The sequence below is a fragment of the Ursus americanus genome, chromosome 1, assembly GCF_024610735.1.
Source record: "Ursus americanus isolate L20-20 chromosome 1, mUrsAme1.1.p, whole genome shotgun sequence".
NCBI lineage: Eukaryota > Metazoa > Chordata > Mammalia > Carnivora > Ursidae > Ursus > Ursus americanus.
The window spans coordinates 75,343,818-75,360,225 of record NC_142127.1 but is presented as its reverse complement, the minus strand read 5'-3'; the positions used below and the strand labels follow the sequence as shown (position 1 = coordinate 75,360,225).

Sequence of the window (16,408 nt, the reverse complement as noted above, 5' to 3'; positions counted from 1 at the left end):
TGGAAGAACCAGAATTGGGGTGTAAATTTCCTGCTCCCAGGTCAATTCTCTTTCCTCTTTGACTGCTACCTCTCAGGCATCCATAGCCACATTAGGGAAGGGGAGAAAGAAAGGGGTGAGAGAGAAGAGAAGAGGCACAGATTCTGAAAAGACAATGAGTCATCTGACTGTAAATTCTGCCTGGATTTGGAGCATAGTGCTGTTTATGTTTGCTCCTCTCTGCTGGGAAGCAGACCCCGGGACTCTGGAGCTAATACAGCATGAGCAGCAGTCGTTGCCATTTATCCAGTGCTTGCTCTGTACCAGACTTTTCTAGGCACTTTACATGGATTAACTCATTAAATCCTTAGAGCAGCCCCATGAAAGGGTGCCTGGCTGGCTCAGTTGGTGGATCGTGTGACTCTTGATCTCAGGGTTGTGAGTTCAAGCCCCACGTTGCGTGTAGAGATTACCTAAAAAAAAATGAAATCTTAAAAAAAAAGAACAGCCCCATGAATTACTATTATTAACTCCATTACACCTATGAGCCAACTGAGGCACCAAGAGATTAAATAACTCAGCCAAGGTCATAAGTGACTAAGTCAGGACTCAAATCCAAGCCATCTAACTTTAGAGCCCTCTCCCACTGGCACTGTTCTACCCTAACCATTTTGCCCTACTCTAGAGCCTCCCAATTTGCAGCACAAAATATTGGCCCTTCAGTCATTGGGTGTCTAGGCAAGGTCTGGAGTGGCTGGAGCCACCTGGCTGGCTGCAAATAACCTCATCTGTTTATTGCAGATTATTATCTTTGTGTTATCATTATATTGTTGTAATCATGTGCCACAGGGTGAGATGCTGGGAAGCACTGCTCTGTTCTGTAATATAGTCTTGATGGATGATTCAATCACTTATTGTTCATGCTGTCTGGCTAGTTCAGGATGAAATAAGGTCATAGGTTTAGCTGTGCAGGCTGGTGATTCAGTCCCCCCAGCCTCCACTCACTCATCTGGGAGCCATCTCATAAACACAAGGGAGAGAGGACAAGAAAGAGTATGTCTGAATCTGTGTAAACCCATCGCCTCTCAGAAAGGCTGTGGAGCACATGCCCTCTGGGTACAAGTCATCACCCTCATCTGCATACATGAGGGACAGCATCTTCCAATCTGAGGAGAAGTAAGCTTCAAAGTTCAGGGTCACAGAATGTCCTTATTTCTCTATTTCTCCAGTGCCGTTTCCATTTTTTTTTTTTGACTTTTCCTCCTGTCATATAGGGGCACCTGAATTTTGTACTGATATTGCAATGATATGTTCTTTGAAGAAGAACTACCTGTTCTGGAGATGTCAGGGTTAGAAGAGTCAGCAATTATGAGCTTATGAGATAATGACATGTGTGTTTAGTGTGATGGCAAATTATAACATAGAAAAAAATTTTAAGATTCAGAGTGAACTATTTTCTCATATAAACTTACTGCCTCAGGGAAACTGTGGTTAAAATTATAAATTACCAGGAAACTTCAAATTTCCCCTAGAGAGCCAAAATAGAAGTACAAGAAGAAGCGTTGTTGAAATCATCCCAAATTGGAAGCAATGATTATTCAATTAAAAATAAGTGTAGTTACACTTTCTGTTTATATGGTGTCTTCTAGCAGTTTTTAGCCACGAGGCTCAAAGGGAAATTTAATAATCCTACACCTCAATCTTCTCATCTCCACGATGGGTATGCTACACTACCCAGCGGCTAACCTATTTCCTACAGCTCTCCAAAGAAGTAGCTTCCTCTCCTCTTTCATATGAATCTTTTTCAGTTTCTTGTGGCCTTCATGGTCAGAAAGTTCCTTCTAATGCTAATCCTGAATTTTCCTATGATTTAAACCCACAATTTCTTGCTAGTCCTTGGGGAAATGACAAACACAGTTAACACTTCACATCCTTAGAGAGTATAACTAGGTCAATCCCTGACCTCTCCCTCTACCTACAAAGACAGCTAGAGCTTGCTTCTCCTTGCTTTCATTTGGGAGGGAGTTGTCTCTGGGTTCTCTCCAAACCCACATCATAGTGGAGTTCCAGGGTCCACACCCGAATGCAACTTGGCGATGGACAGGGTGGTCTCTGTGGGTTCTACCAGTCTCCATGATTTACTGTTCCATCTGCAGAGTCAAGGGTTGGCCAGTGCCTAGCCTTATGGGTGGATAAACTTGTGGTTGCTTCATTCCATACACACCCAGGAAGTACAGGGTCTGCAGGAAAGAGAAGAAGAGCCACCATTCTGAAAGGAAAAGACTGGTATGGGTACCGCTGCACGCTGGTCTAGGATCCTGGGCAACTTACTTAAGCCTTCTGGATCTCTCACCAGCCTCATCTCTGTAAGGGAAAATGGCGCCTACCTCATACAACCTTACAGAGTGTCTTTAAGACCAAATGATTTGTGTTGTGGATGCTATTGAAAAGCTTATGGTTCCTTTAGCTCAGCCCAGAAAGGTTAAATTGGTCCCTTTTGGCCAGATCCCAATGGTTGGGCTAGCTGGAAAAGAAGATGGGGTTACCTCTACAACACAGAGGCCCAACCATTGGGCTATGGTCTACTGAGGTAAAGATCTCCGACAACTTTACAATTGTGTGATGCCTCCCCTTTATTTCATGTGGCCACAGCCCAATGTGTGTGACAAGTCTTCTACATAGGAGGGCAAGGCAGTCATCCAGGGCCTTAATGTAATTCACCACACAAGACCTAAAAGCCCCCATTATAGTAAATCCTTTGGATCAAGGCTATTCAACAGAAGACCCCCCCCCCCCCAACCAAATACAAATATTTTATCTGGGAGAGGTAACCCACTGACAGCTGTTTCTACACTGTCACAGGTAAGTAAGCTAATTCCCTAGCAGATAGCTCTGGGACATGGGGCATGGTAAATGTTTATGGGGAGATAGTGTGTTTACCTCCCTGCATGGGCAGAGTGCTGGGTGGCGGGAAGTTTGAAGTGGGAGAATAAATGTTGAACTGTCATTTGTAAATTGTGTGACCTTGGGGTACCTTGCTTAACCCCTCAGGGCCTTAGCTTTCTCTTCTGAAAAAAAATGAAGATACACATATACCCCACAAGGTGGTTCTGAGGATTCAATAAGGTGTGGGTGTTTGTGTTTTATAAGCCAGGAAGGGAAATGCAAATGTTGGTTGTTGTCATTACTATGACCTCCATCTGGTTTCCCAGGATCCAGGGCCAATGATAGACAAGTGTAAAGCATAAGCTAGTTACTTTGCCAAGGGACACTGGGTGTGTGGGGCATGGTGTGTGTGTGCAGGGGGGTCTGTGAAGGGCGCCAGACACCAAGATCAACACGACTGTGATAACTTTCATTATGGGGCCCCTACTGGTTGCCAGGCACTGTGCTAACCATCTATCCACATTTCTTTGAGCCCTCATAACAACCTGATATTATTAGTATTTGTGGTTTTTGATGAGAAAACAAGATCAGAGAGGGCAAGCCATGGTCCAAGTTCATGGTCCAAGCTAGTGAGGCGTGAAGTTAAGACTCAAACTAGGGCTGAGTGACTCCAAGGCCCATGCTCTTTGCACTCATTCCCGTATATGTCTTTTCAGATTCCATACCCCAAAACTGTCATCAGGGGAGCAGCCCTAGTTTAAACAGGAGAGGTTTTTTTAGGGCTCTTTGCAAGTGTACTTGATGCGAAGTTGCCTCAAACCAGCAGCTGCAGCTCTAGCTTTAGCTTGATGGTGTTTCCTTTGGCCAAAAACGCACGAAGTCACCTCCAAATTCAAAGCATTCAGCAAACAATGCAAGGCAGAGCCACAGATCTGGACATCTGACTTCCATGACAAGTAAGAGAATGTCCTATTAGCTAGTGGAGCACTTTCTGTGTTGCTGTACAGACATAGACAGAGATACGAACGGGAACAGAATGGAAACTGTCCCCTGTTGGCAGAGTCACCCTGAAGCAGTGGAAAGATCGCTAATCATCCTAGCTGGTGTAATGCTGAATTGCTCCAAAACCAACTCATAACTGATGCCAAGTAAAAGCACTGTGTACCCATTAAAATACAGTATGCTTTAAGAAATAAAGTACATTTGAAACCCTCAAAAACACACAAACAGGAGACGGGCAGATCCCAGCACTGTTCCAGCCCTGCCAACAGAGGCAGCAGGCTGACCCTGCCATCTAACTGGTCTTCCCCGATGTTCATTGAGAGGGCTGGGGAATCGCAAATGAGAAGTGACCATCCCATGTTTGATGTCACCCCGAAGCGCCTGTTCCTCATTTGGGTTATTAGTGACAGTTGTAACAGAAGTAGTAATATTTCAACAACAGTGGTGATTAGTTATGGAAGGAGCCAAGTGGTTGCTCATGTCCATGTGAAAAGTGCTAGGGGCCCCTGGGGCAGCCTGGGCAGTGCTGTCCCATGTCAGCAGGGTGCACAGTCCCTGCTTGGAGCCCAAGAGGCCACAGCAGAGGTGCTGTGACACAAACCCCTTCAAACCCAAAGCGTTTCGCATCAGCCTGCAAGAGAGAAGAAAGTGGAAGGAAAGCCGTGGGAACACAGCAGCAAGCCAGTGGGGGTGGCAGATCCCCCCCGAAGGAATTAACCCTTTATGCACACAGGCCCCAGCTCGTGTGGCTCTAGCTCAGGACTTGCCCTACTGAGAAGCTGTAAGCAGGGAGGGGGCGAGGAGGTGGAGAAAAGCATCTGGAAGCCCACACACCTATTTTCAAATCATGGGGTCTCAGCCCGGCCTTGATTTGCTGCCACTGCTCCCTTAACTCTCAGCTGCTGGGCTGGGCTGGTGTGACCTGGGAAGAGGAGAGAGGGTACTATTTGTTTCAATCACGTAATTCTTCATCCACAGGAAATGGAGGGACTGTTGGTTTCCTCTTGAGGCCCCCTGAACCAGAAGGCCAGCTTTGTAGGTGTGCAGTTTCACACCCCGGGCGTCTACCATCAGGGGACGGACAGGGCAGACGGGAAGGAAAACATCCCGCTCTCCGGCTGGGGTCGCCTCCTGCTCGGTCCCCTCCTGCTCGTGGGAGGGTAGGGAACCAGCCAAGGCAGGGAGGGCTGTTACTGTGTAGCAGGAGCCAAGAACAAATGTGGGTGAAGTGGATGAAGTTTAATTTAGTAAGGGAAGTGCCATAACTGTCTCTTCAGTAACCACAAGGTACAAACTCTGGGAAAGATGACTGTCTGCAGGCCTTTATTTAAAGATCTCTGTGTACCTGTGAGTATTGAATTACTAATAATGCAAACAGGACTTTTGGGTTTGTTTGTTTGTTTGTTTTGGTGCTAAGATTTTTGGCCTAAAAATCACTTTCGCGTTCAAGATTTTTCTGATGCTACCCAGTTGAACTCAGGATTAAAAACAACAATATTCTGCCTTTATTTTCCCAACTTCTGAGCTCCCTTTCTCTTCTACCAAAGCTCGGATCATGCTCATGCTATAGTTTCTGTACATTTTCCCCAAGTGAAGATCTCAGTCATTCAACAGTCTTCATTGGTCTAATAGACACCTCCGAGCCTATTGCATCTCAAAGCTAAGGGTGCCTGCATTAAACCAAGTGATGCCTGTGTTCCAAGTGATGAGATAAAAACAAAGTGTATGAGCTAAATGCTGAGATGACCCAAATTCTGGCAAGATCCAAGCTCTCTTCTCTGCCCCCCAGATGCTTTCTCTGTGACATTCTTAGTGACTTCCCACATCTAGCCTCATTTATGTTCTTATGTTTTATAACATTAATGCTCATTGTTAACATTATCAAGTGTTCACCTGTGCTAGACACTACACTAACCAATTACTTACATTACTTACTTTTCTCTCTGTTTTCATGTTAAACTAGTACTCCTCTCCTATTTTTCAGATGAGGAAATACAGGCTCAGAGGCACCAACTGACTGGGTTGAAGGCACACGGCTCATAGTTTGGTGAGGCCTGTGCTTGATCCTTCATGGCCCCTATTCTCCAAATCCTATGCACTTTTTACTGTGCAAATACCTCTCTGTAGCAACTTGGTGAAACAGGTATTGTTCATCCTGTTAGCCAATAGGGAAACTGAGGCTGAAAGAGTCCAAAGGATTGATTGCCCAAAGTTTTAGCACTAGGAAAGGGCAAAGCTGAAACTGGTACTTGGGTTTTTTGAGTCCAAATTCATTGTTCTCCCACTGACCCTTGTAGCAGCCCTGGGTCATTGGCAAATTAAGAAAGGAAAGAAGGGTGAGTTCGTAATTCCTCCAGGCCTGTCACTACTTATGCCCTGAACTGATACCTGGGCCTTCTTAGCGCTTGGCTGAGCAAGCTGTCATTGGACCCTCGAAGGCACCTATCCTCAAAAACCACTTTCCAGTGAAATTTAACCACAAGCATTAACCTTGGTTTGGCTCTATTATTTATTTCTTAGGGTCCCTCTTGGGTCCTTTTCCATTAAGATTCCCCTTCAAAGTTCCACTTCTGCTGGAGACCTTCTCTGTCTCTCTGGTTCGGATTACTCTGCTTGAAACCATCTTACCAAATTGGCTGTTTCCCCTACTCTGCCCTCAGTCCTGCATGAGAGTCTGTGCTGAATCCTGGATGTGGCCTCCCTACACTGCAGAAGCTTCCAGCACCCCCTTGCAGACCCGCATCTCCGGTGAAGTAGATAAGCCAATGGCATTCTCCCCTGTACATGCTCTGGCCTCTCCCCTACTCCCGTTGCTGGCACCTTGGGTTCATCACCCTCCTGAAAAAGGTTTGAGGTGGTGAGAGAGTTAACGCAACCCAATCCTTGCCTGTAAGGGAGAGCTTGGCACTCGTTATAAACCCCCTGCTTGCCAGGGCAGCCCTGTTCTCCATCATTCCTCGCTCCCTCTCCCTAATAAAATGACCCATTTAAACCAGATTTTTCTTATTAACAAGCTTCCTACTAAATGGCTTCAGCTGTGCTTGTTGATTTATAGGGCTTAGAAAGCACTGCTCAGTGGTGCCCCTCCCTGTTGGTCCCAGGGCCCGACGGAATCATCTTGTCCTGGTGACACCGTGGGAGGGCAGAAGCCCTCTCCAAGTGGCAGCTCCAGCTTCTTTTTTATTTCTTAATATTTTAATTTTGGAAATGTTCAAACACACAAAATTAGAGAAAAAATATAATGGAGACCCTTGAACCCTTGCCAATCTTGTTTTATCTCCTCCCTGTTTCCCAAACCGCCCCCACCAGCTAGATTCTTTTAAATTAAGTCCAAAACATTTTATCATTTCACCCATTTCAGTGAATTATTTTTTAAGATTTTATTTATTTATTTGACACAGAGAGAGGCAGCGAGAGAGGGAACACAAGCAGGGGGAGTGGGAGAGGAAGAAGCAGGCCTCCCGCTGAGCAGGGAGCCCCATGTCAGTATATTTTTGAAGAGATAAAGACTATCTGGTCTTTTAACATAACCATAATTCCATAGTAATATCTAAAAATATTAACAATAAGTCCTTAATATTACCTAATATCCATTCAGCCTTCAAATTTTCTTGATTGTCCCATAATTTTTAAATATTTGATCATTTAAGTCAGGATCTAATCAATGTTCCCAGTTGCATTTGATTAATGTGACTCTTATGTTTCTTTTTAATCTGTAACAGTTCCTCTCCTCTCTCTGTTTTTTTTCGGGGCATCTTGATGTAGGCAAGTTCCCCAATCTGTGTATGCTGCGCCATCCCCAGTAAAGAAATCCTGAAAGCAGAGAACTTCCTTAGACATTGGGTTAATTTATTTATTCCCCTGGGTATGGCCCTAACCCACAGGCCTCTGCCCACTGTCCCTCAGAACATCTTAAAAAGGTTAGTCATCTTATCCCAATACTGCTTGAAATAATGGGAGCCCCAAGTGCTGAGCGGTTACTAACCCATTCAGCCCAATAATAACTCATATTATTAACATGTAAGTGTTTACTGAGACACACTAGGATTGGTCCTTTACTCTCCCTATTTTCCAAATAAGGAAATAAAGGGATAGAAGAATCTGCCTATTCTTTTTGAGAGTGGATTGGGCTTTGATGAGGCTATCTGAAGGATACATCCACTTGTCTAATCATGGAGAACTCTTGTGCCGTGATACAAGGTTTTATTTCCCACCAGGGACCTTGCGGGGCTTTCAGGCTCCTCTCAGGCAGGGCCAGCTGTGAAAAATGAGCGTCTTGATCGGTAGGACGTGCTTGCAGTTCTGGGAAAGGGGTTGGGGCAAGGAGGCAGCGGAGAGGCAGAGCTCAGGATCTTCTGTGGATTCCCTTTGTCCAAGCTGGGCTCATGCGCCTCTCCCTGAATTCCCGGAGGGGGCTCTGAACAGGTCTCCCCACCTCCTCTCTTTCACAAGTCTACACAAACTCGCATTACCACACACTCTCAAGCCCACACAAATACCACATCCACATGCCCTCAGACCCACACCACTCACCTCCCAGGCCAGCCCCCACAGGGCTCATTCCTACAAGCACATACTTGCCTGCACACACACCTCATTGTGCTGAGTAAACACAGGCCCTGAAGGTGGTGGTGGAGGGGAGGAGGGCTGGTGCTTTCCGAGAGGCAGCCAGAACTGAAGGCTACCTGACTTTAGATAGAAAGATTGTTTGTCTATTATCTATCTATCATCTATCTATCTATCATCTATCTATCATCTATCTATCTATCTATCTATCTATCTATCTATCTATCTATCTATCTATCTATCTAATCTTTCTATCTACCTATCATCTACCTACCATCTTTATTTTTTTAAGTTTACTTATTTATTTTTTTTTAGTAATCTCTAGACCCAATGTGGGGCTTGAACTCACAACCCCAAGATCAAGCTCTTCCAACAGCCAACCAGGTGCCCCTCTATCATCTTTAATAGGTCTTCTTTAGTTTTGGAAAACACAAAGGCATTGGAGCTCCTGGTCTCTGCAAGCCCAGGGAGTATGGAGGGAGCTTAAGGGTGAGTGAGGCCAGGGTGTGGAGGCTATAGTGGGGTGCAGAGCTGGCTGGTTAAACAGGGCTAAATTGAATTCCCCCCCATCTAAAGGTGAGGAACTCTCATCTGTGGCTCTAAGAGATAGAAAAACACCAACTGCTTGCTAAAATAATCCAATTTCCTTTCCCTCTTGCTCTGAAGGGGACTGCCCTGGCTCTCCTGCTTCAGCTTCACGCTGGGGCTCAGTCTGGCTAGAGCTCTTTACCCCTCCAGCAGAATTCATATCAAAGCCTCAGCCCCCCAGGGTTCATTAGGAGGCATTTATTTCTGCATATTCTTGGAGAGCAGGAGGGAGGATAACTTGATTCGCAATGCAAATTGCTTGGCCATAATTTCAACTCTCCCTCCCTTCTCACAGGGAGATTTTGCAGGTCATTAAAAATATATGATTGCCTCCAAAGTAGCAGTGACAGCCGCTGTGCGGGGCAGGGCCAGGTGCTGGTGCCGGAGGGCCACCGAAGGGTGTGGAATGGATGCCCCTTCCAGCCCCTGTGCTCCAGATTGCAGGGATGGTGGCCCAGTTCTGAGGCCCATCTGGGGATTAGGACCTACTCTATCTCCAGTTCAGTTCTGCCTTCTACTGCTGTTGGGTATCAGACTCTTGATTTCCTATCACTGAGCTCTTGGTTTCCTCCTCAGTAAAAATGGGGATAAATAAAGACCTGGACCTAGAGCAGCTGGCACGTAGGCAGTGGGCAGTTAGCTCTGCAGGCTAGGCCCTTCCCACCCCAGACTTCCTGGCTGGCTCAGCGACACCTTCCTTCATCCCATTGCACTCCCCAACCTGGGCTTCTAGGACCCAACCATCAAGGGAGTATTGCCCAGGTCTTCTGCTCCTGATGAAGGTCTCACTTGGTGTTTCCTTTCCTGTATTGCTTTGGGAATTCAGAAGCCCCATAACTAGATAGGCCTTTGCCGTCAACCTAACTGATCCCATAGCCATTGGTCCAATGTTAGTGGGAGGAAGGATCTAAGGGATATGTGTGTTGATCAAAGCCAGTACCTTTACATAAAACCAAGAAAAGATTTTAGGCCAGGCAGGAGGGAAACTACTTCTCCATGAGTTGGAGGCACTGACCTGGGATTTCCCCTGGGAGGGTGGAGATCCCTTTAATCTTAGTCCCACTGAGATCTGTGATGCTCCAACCCCAAACTGCGGGAATAAAAGATGTCCTGCTAATATAAAGAAAAAGCTAATTTTTATATCAGAACCCTGCCCAGGGCTCAGCTCACATCACAAATCTCAACCTAAGTGAGCCTACTCTTACAGAAAATGCTTCACTGTCAAGGAAAACTAACACCAATCCCAACCCTCCAATTCAGCTTTAGCTGGCTTACCCTACCCTAGCAGATAGGACCTGCCGGCCGTATAAGGAAATTCCCGACCTCCTCCCCAGTCGTGCCCTATTTGCAGATGCCTCCTCTGTGGCCTCTAACATATGGTAAAGCTCGCTCTCGCCCAAAATCCCTTGAGAAGAGCGCCCCACTGCTTGCGAGGCCCTGGATTGTTTTCTCTTGAATAAAAGACATCAAGCTCATTACTGAATTGTTTTGATTTTGCTATTTGACAATGATAAACACGTAATCCTCGAGGAGCACAGATTGCTGTGCGCCATTGTGAGAAGAATGTCATGTTTTGAAGGTTTAAAGTTACCTTTAAATTCAGATTTTAAAAGGTATCTGGAAAAACAGTTTGGCAGTTCCTCAAAATGTTGAACAGAGTGAGCGTATAACCCAGCAGTTCTACCTCTATGTCCATACCCTGAAGAAATGAAAACATAGGGCCACATAAAAACTTATATAAATGTTCATAGCAGCCTTATTCATAATAGCTAAAATGTGAGAACAACCCAAATGTCTCTCAAAGAACAAATGGGTCAATAAAACGTGGTCTCTCTCTCATATACACGTGCACACACACACACACACACCTGCCTGCATTCATGGTTTAGTTTCAGCAGTTTGATGAAAAACCCAGGAGTCTTCTCCACAGAAGGGGCCTGGAGCCAGGCTCAGCCCAGGAGCCTGGGAAGAGAGGTCCCTTCTCCCAGCTTCACTTCCGGCTGCTCCTCTGGTGACCCTCCTCCCTATCCACCTCACGCTTCAGCATCTTCAACTTTGCAGTTCTGGAAGCTTTCGGTGCCTTCGTGCATTCTGACCATAGACTGCCTTTCTCCTGCTTCTTTGCCCATTGACTACCCACTTGCCTTCCAGAGCCTTCCTGACCTTCCCCTTCCCTGGAGGCAGTCGATCTCTGCCTCCTCCTTGGGCAGTAGAAGAGCTTGTGACCTTAAGCTGGCTGTACGGAGCTCCTCAGGCACAGGGACTGGCTCACTCACTGGAATCCTGACATAATGCAGGACATTGAATAGATGTTCAAGTGACGAAGGGAAGAAAAAAAGAAAAAGAAGGTAGAGAGACAGAAAGAAAAGGAAATCATTTTCATATCATTTCTCTTTTTATATAATAACACTTAGAAAGAAAAGGAATTAGTTACAAAGTGTCTGAGTTCTTCAATGTAGTTTTTTGCTGGTATATAATTTAATTCATTAATAAAGTAGAAAAGGAGAAATTTAGGCATATTTTATATTCTAATGAAATTCAAATAGATTTGAGAATTTAAGAAATGGTTGGTTCTCTTTTATTGTCAATATTCATTTCTCCCCTATAGAAAAACCATATTTCTCTCCCAGAATGACTTTGGGGTTTGATTGATCTAAGGACTGAATATGAGCTCCTTTTCTCTTTGTTCAAGTGGAAAGCACACACACAGTCATTCCCTCTCAAATCACAGGAGCTTAACTTTTCTTTGGTCCAAACCCATCCCCCTCTACACTCCCTGTGTACAAATGCATCAAGTTTGTGGACTTCAAAGGGCGTTCCACATGATAGCTGCAGATATGGGGGTTCAGGAGGTGGGAATGGCCCCCTCTTTATTAGCTAGCTTTTACCAAGACTTTATAATCATTAACTAGTTAAGCCTGATGAAGTAATTCCCACAGGCATTGATGGGAATTGTCTGAACATAGCAGGATAGAAACTGACCTGCAGACTTGGTAATCCTATTCCTGTCCCTAAACCGACCCTTTATGAGGCCCTTTACAGAACTGGGGACAGTATGGTGGAGAGGAAAAAACATTGAACTGATTCTTGTTCCAACTCTATCATTAACCAGCTGTGTGACCTTGGCTGTAGCCTCGGCTGTAGCATGGCTGGCTTTAATCAGGGAAAGCAAATAGGTAGCGTTACTGCCACCATGGATGCCCTCCTGTCACCAGCAGACATTGCTGACCAATCCCAGCCCCTTTCCTGAGCCTGGACAGAGCGCCATAATCCCACGCACCTATAATTGATTAGACTGCCTTGTGAGCCGCAGCTTATTTACCAAGCCTGGGCTAGATGGTCACTTTACGGACCCTTCCAAGGTGAACGTTCAATAATTTTAAGTATTACAGCTATTCATTTTGTTGTGGCAACCACCGCCAACAGACTCCATTAAATTGTGCTATTCCATTCCAAGGATCACACAGAGTTTCCCTCCTCAAAACACTCCTAAGAAACAGGAAAATAAACATTCGATTCCAACCATCCCAGAGACTGAAGCGGCCTAAAACAAAGGGGGTGGCCTGGATCCTCTACAAGCTCCAAGCAGGGCTGAAAGCAAAGGCAGCCACAACAAACACTTCCTACTCCTTCCCTCAGGATGAAGGGCCAGGAGCCAGTCCTTCAATCCAAAGGGGAATTCCTATAGGAGGTAATGAGAATTTGGCCTTGAAATGAATAGGTTCCTCTCATACACTGCTGGTGGGAATGTGAAATGGTGCCACTGCTTTGGAAATAGTCTGGCAGTTTCTCAAAATGTTAAACATAGAGATACCATATGACCCAGCAATTCTACTCCTAAGTATATACCCAAGAGAAATAAAAACATATGTCCACATAAAACTTATACATGAATATTCACAGTAGCATTGTTCATAAAAGTAGAAACAATCCCCCAAAGGTTTTATATATATACATACACATACACATACACATACACATATACATATATGATATCTATTTAACTGTCGTATGATCTTAAATTTATATATTTAACAAATATTTCTATTTACTAATGTGCATATAATAATATAATAATATTATATAAATGTGATGATATTCATATATATTCTAATTTTTTCCCAGGAACTTAAAGAGTCTCACTGTGTATTGCTACTTCCTTCCCACTCTGCCCCCTAATTTGGGGACAATTAGCACAATTCCAAGAAGCAGAGCTCGTTCTCTCCACTAAAGAATGAGAAAAATAAGGCTTAGTGAGTTCAAGACGACAGATCCAGGCCCCCAACCTTCCTAAATAAAGTCTCATGCTCATTCCACCCACCCCAGCTGCGGGGAGGGTGTCGGGGGGTGGGTGAGAAGAGTCTGAAAGAAATCAGTAGGACAGCTACAAGTTGTGCAGAGCCAGAAATGCTGTGTAAATCACTTAGGAACAAATAGGAACCGATCCTCATTCCCCCTTTGAAAAATATCAGAAGATGCTAGTGTAAGTGTCCTAGGGAAGCATCTTCACTTGCTACAATCCCAGGGCCTGAAACCTTATATGCGGGAAGCAAGGTTTGATGGAAAAGCAGCCTTCCACGGTGTATATAGAGAAAAAGTAATGGTCCCATAAAACATGGATTTCTTTAATCTACTGAGGGAGTGCCCCTGACAAGACACCACGAGGGCACAGCTGTGTTTACTCCAGGGTCACCTAGTGTCATTTATAATAAATGCTTTCGCTTTTGCACTCTGGTGACCACCTTCTCCTTTCCAGGATATGAAGTATGTTACCACAGACCCAGACATTGTTAATGGGCCCATGCGGCTATGAACACCCCAGCCAGACCTTGATTTTATAGCATTCATCACAGGACACCAGGATTGTTATTAAAGAGGAGAGCTTTTGCAGTGTTTCTCAGAGTGCCGTATTTTCTAGATCCAGCCTGCAGGGAGAGTGCTACAATGACTGATACTACATTGTAGGCTATTAGACGGGGTCTGGGTCACCACGGGGAGGGAAGAAAATCATCAAATGGTATTTACGACGTGCTGTCCTGTGTTGATGTGGTGCTAGGGACCGTCCAAGGTAAAGGTAGACCGACCTGGTGCTTTTCCCCCAGAAGCTTCCATTCGGAAAGAGAACGCTGAGGCATATGTAAAAATTATGACCCAATTCACCATGTACAATGTGGAGCAAAAATGTAATTAACTTTGATTTACGGAGTGTAGTACAAACCTTGATCTACTCAACCCTCTGGGCCACCAGAAGTTCTTTCTCATTTCGACCCTTGTTTAATATCTTATCATTTGGTCGTAGGCCCCTTTTCCTATTTAGGAAGCGGAGTTTACCGAACATAATCTTATCTTTCTCTGAGGGCCAAGAATCTTGCCGTGTCAGATGGATGTTTGTAAATGTTAGTTCGCTTCCTGAGACCTTGCTCCGTGTGGTCTGTGGTGGGCTGGAGATGAAGTGGCTTGGCTTTGATGTCAAAACCCGGCTCTGCCCCTTAATGAGCTGGGTGGTCTGGGACTGATCACTTCACCAGTCTGAGCTTCTGAGCCTTAGTGTTCTCATCTGTAAAATGCAACGAATAGTGGTTGCTTTGCTAGGACTGGAGAGGATGAGTACAAAGTCTGTAAGCATAGTATCTGCTATGCAAGAAGCATTAAACAAATAACAGCTCTTCTTCTCCATTGTATCAAGACAAAATGGAATGTAGATGGATCTCAGATCTCACAGATCCTGGAGAGATTGATTGTTTGCAGTGAATACCTTAGTGCCTACACAGATCCCTTCCTCAGGGCTGATCCACCAGCCCCCCAGCAGCTGGGAGGATCAGCAGCTGAGGACTCACTGTTGTGTTCCTAGCTGGGCATTGACCTCAGCCACTAGGAACGCCCCGGCCCAAGATCATTACCCTTCCCAGAGTGGATAATGTGGATACACCAGTTCAGCCCCATCGCCTCCATCTGGGACATTTCCGAAGAGTTGTCTGTGGGACCTGCTAAGTGCTCAGATCCAGCTGCACCGTGGGCCAGCGTCTCCCATGCTGGGTCCTCACCCTTTACAGGTCCGTCCCCTGAGAGCTCTTCCTAAGAAACCAGTGGCCCCCAGCTTTCCATGTCAGAGCCTTTTTCAAGAGAAGCCCGTGTAGGATCTTGCTTTAAAGTAAACTGTTAATTTAAACTTTTCTTGAGATTTAGATTCTTCTCTTGAAAGCAATCAGCAGAAACAATGTCAGGGAATTGTATTTTCTGGTTATTTAGGTCCTAGCTAACTGTTACTTCTGCTGTTGTAGCAAATCACATAATCGTAAAGGTAATGGCTTAAGGCAACAGAAATTTTTTATCTTAAATTCTGTAGTTCGTAAGTCTAAAATGGGTCTCAGTGGCCTAACGTCAAGGTTTCAGCAGGACTGCATTTCATTTTGGAGGCTTTAGGGAAGAATTTGTTTCCTTGCTCTTTCTGGCTTCATAGAAGCTTCCCATTCTCCTTGGCTCGTGGCCCTGTTCCTCCGTCTTCAAAGCTGGCGAGAGTGTGTCCGGTTCTCTAACACATCACTCTGACCTCTGCTTCTGCCTCCAGCTCTACATCACATTGCTCTAAGCTCCTCTTCTGTCTCACACTTTTGAAGACCTTGTGATCACGTTAGGTCTACCTGGATAATCCAGGATAATCTCCCTGTTTTAGGGTCAGCTACTTAGCAACCTTAGTTCCACCCATAACTTCAATTCCCTTCTGCCATATAATGTAACATATTCACAGGTTCCTGGATTAGGGTGTGGACATCTTTGCAGGGAGGTGGGGGGTGCATTATTTTGCCTATTACATGAATCAAAGTTTTACTATTTAATTGATAAGACAAATAGGGGCTAGACTAGAGTAAACGAAGATGGACTTCGATGAGTACGGTGTGTATACGTTTTGTCATCTGGGATGTGAGTACGGTGTGTATACGTTTTGTCATCTGGGTTGTGAACATCTGGGAAGCACAGTATGGTTGGGGAGGAAGCTTTGTGAGAAATGGGGCAGCAGTGTAGGCAAAACTAAAATGACAAGAGCTTAAAGAAACCGAAGCTAGATTATTGCAGAAAGTAGAAGTTCTGCGCTTTGAGTCAATTTGAAAGGAGGGATTTAAGTAGGGTCTGATATAGTGACTAAATCCAGTTAGAATGTCTGGGCTGGGGTAGCCACCCTGACTCATCAAGGGTTGATGCCTGAGAAAGGCTGTGGAAGGACAGTCCCACGCGTCTGACATTGAATTGACTATCAAACGGGAGGCCACGTAAAAATCACATGGAGACATTTTGTCCAAAACGATCCAGCACTGCCTGGATCGGATGCAACGCCTGGTTTCTAGCAACTGATAGACATTTAAGTTCAGGGTAGTTCCATGAATGAGAG

The 16,408-nt window shown here is 45.1% G+C and overlaps 1 long non-coding RNA gene and 1 pseudogene across 2 annotated transcripts in view; both read left to right on the top strand.

Annotated features, from left to right (window-relative positions):
- LOC123798209 (uncharacterized) overlaps window positions 1-16,408 on the top strand; it is a 271,567-nt gene that overhangs the window by 178,161 nt on the left and 76,998 nt on the right. The gene's annotated exons all lie outside the window — the stretch shown is intronic.
- Window positions 3,233-4,265, top strand: LOC148110795 (cytochrome c oxidase subunit 7B, mitochondrial pseudogene; annotated as a pseudogene).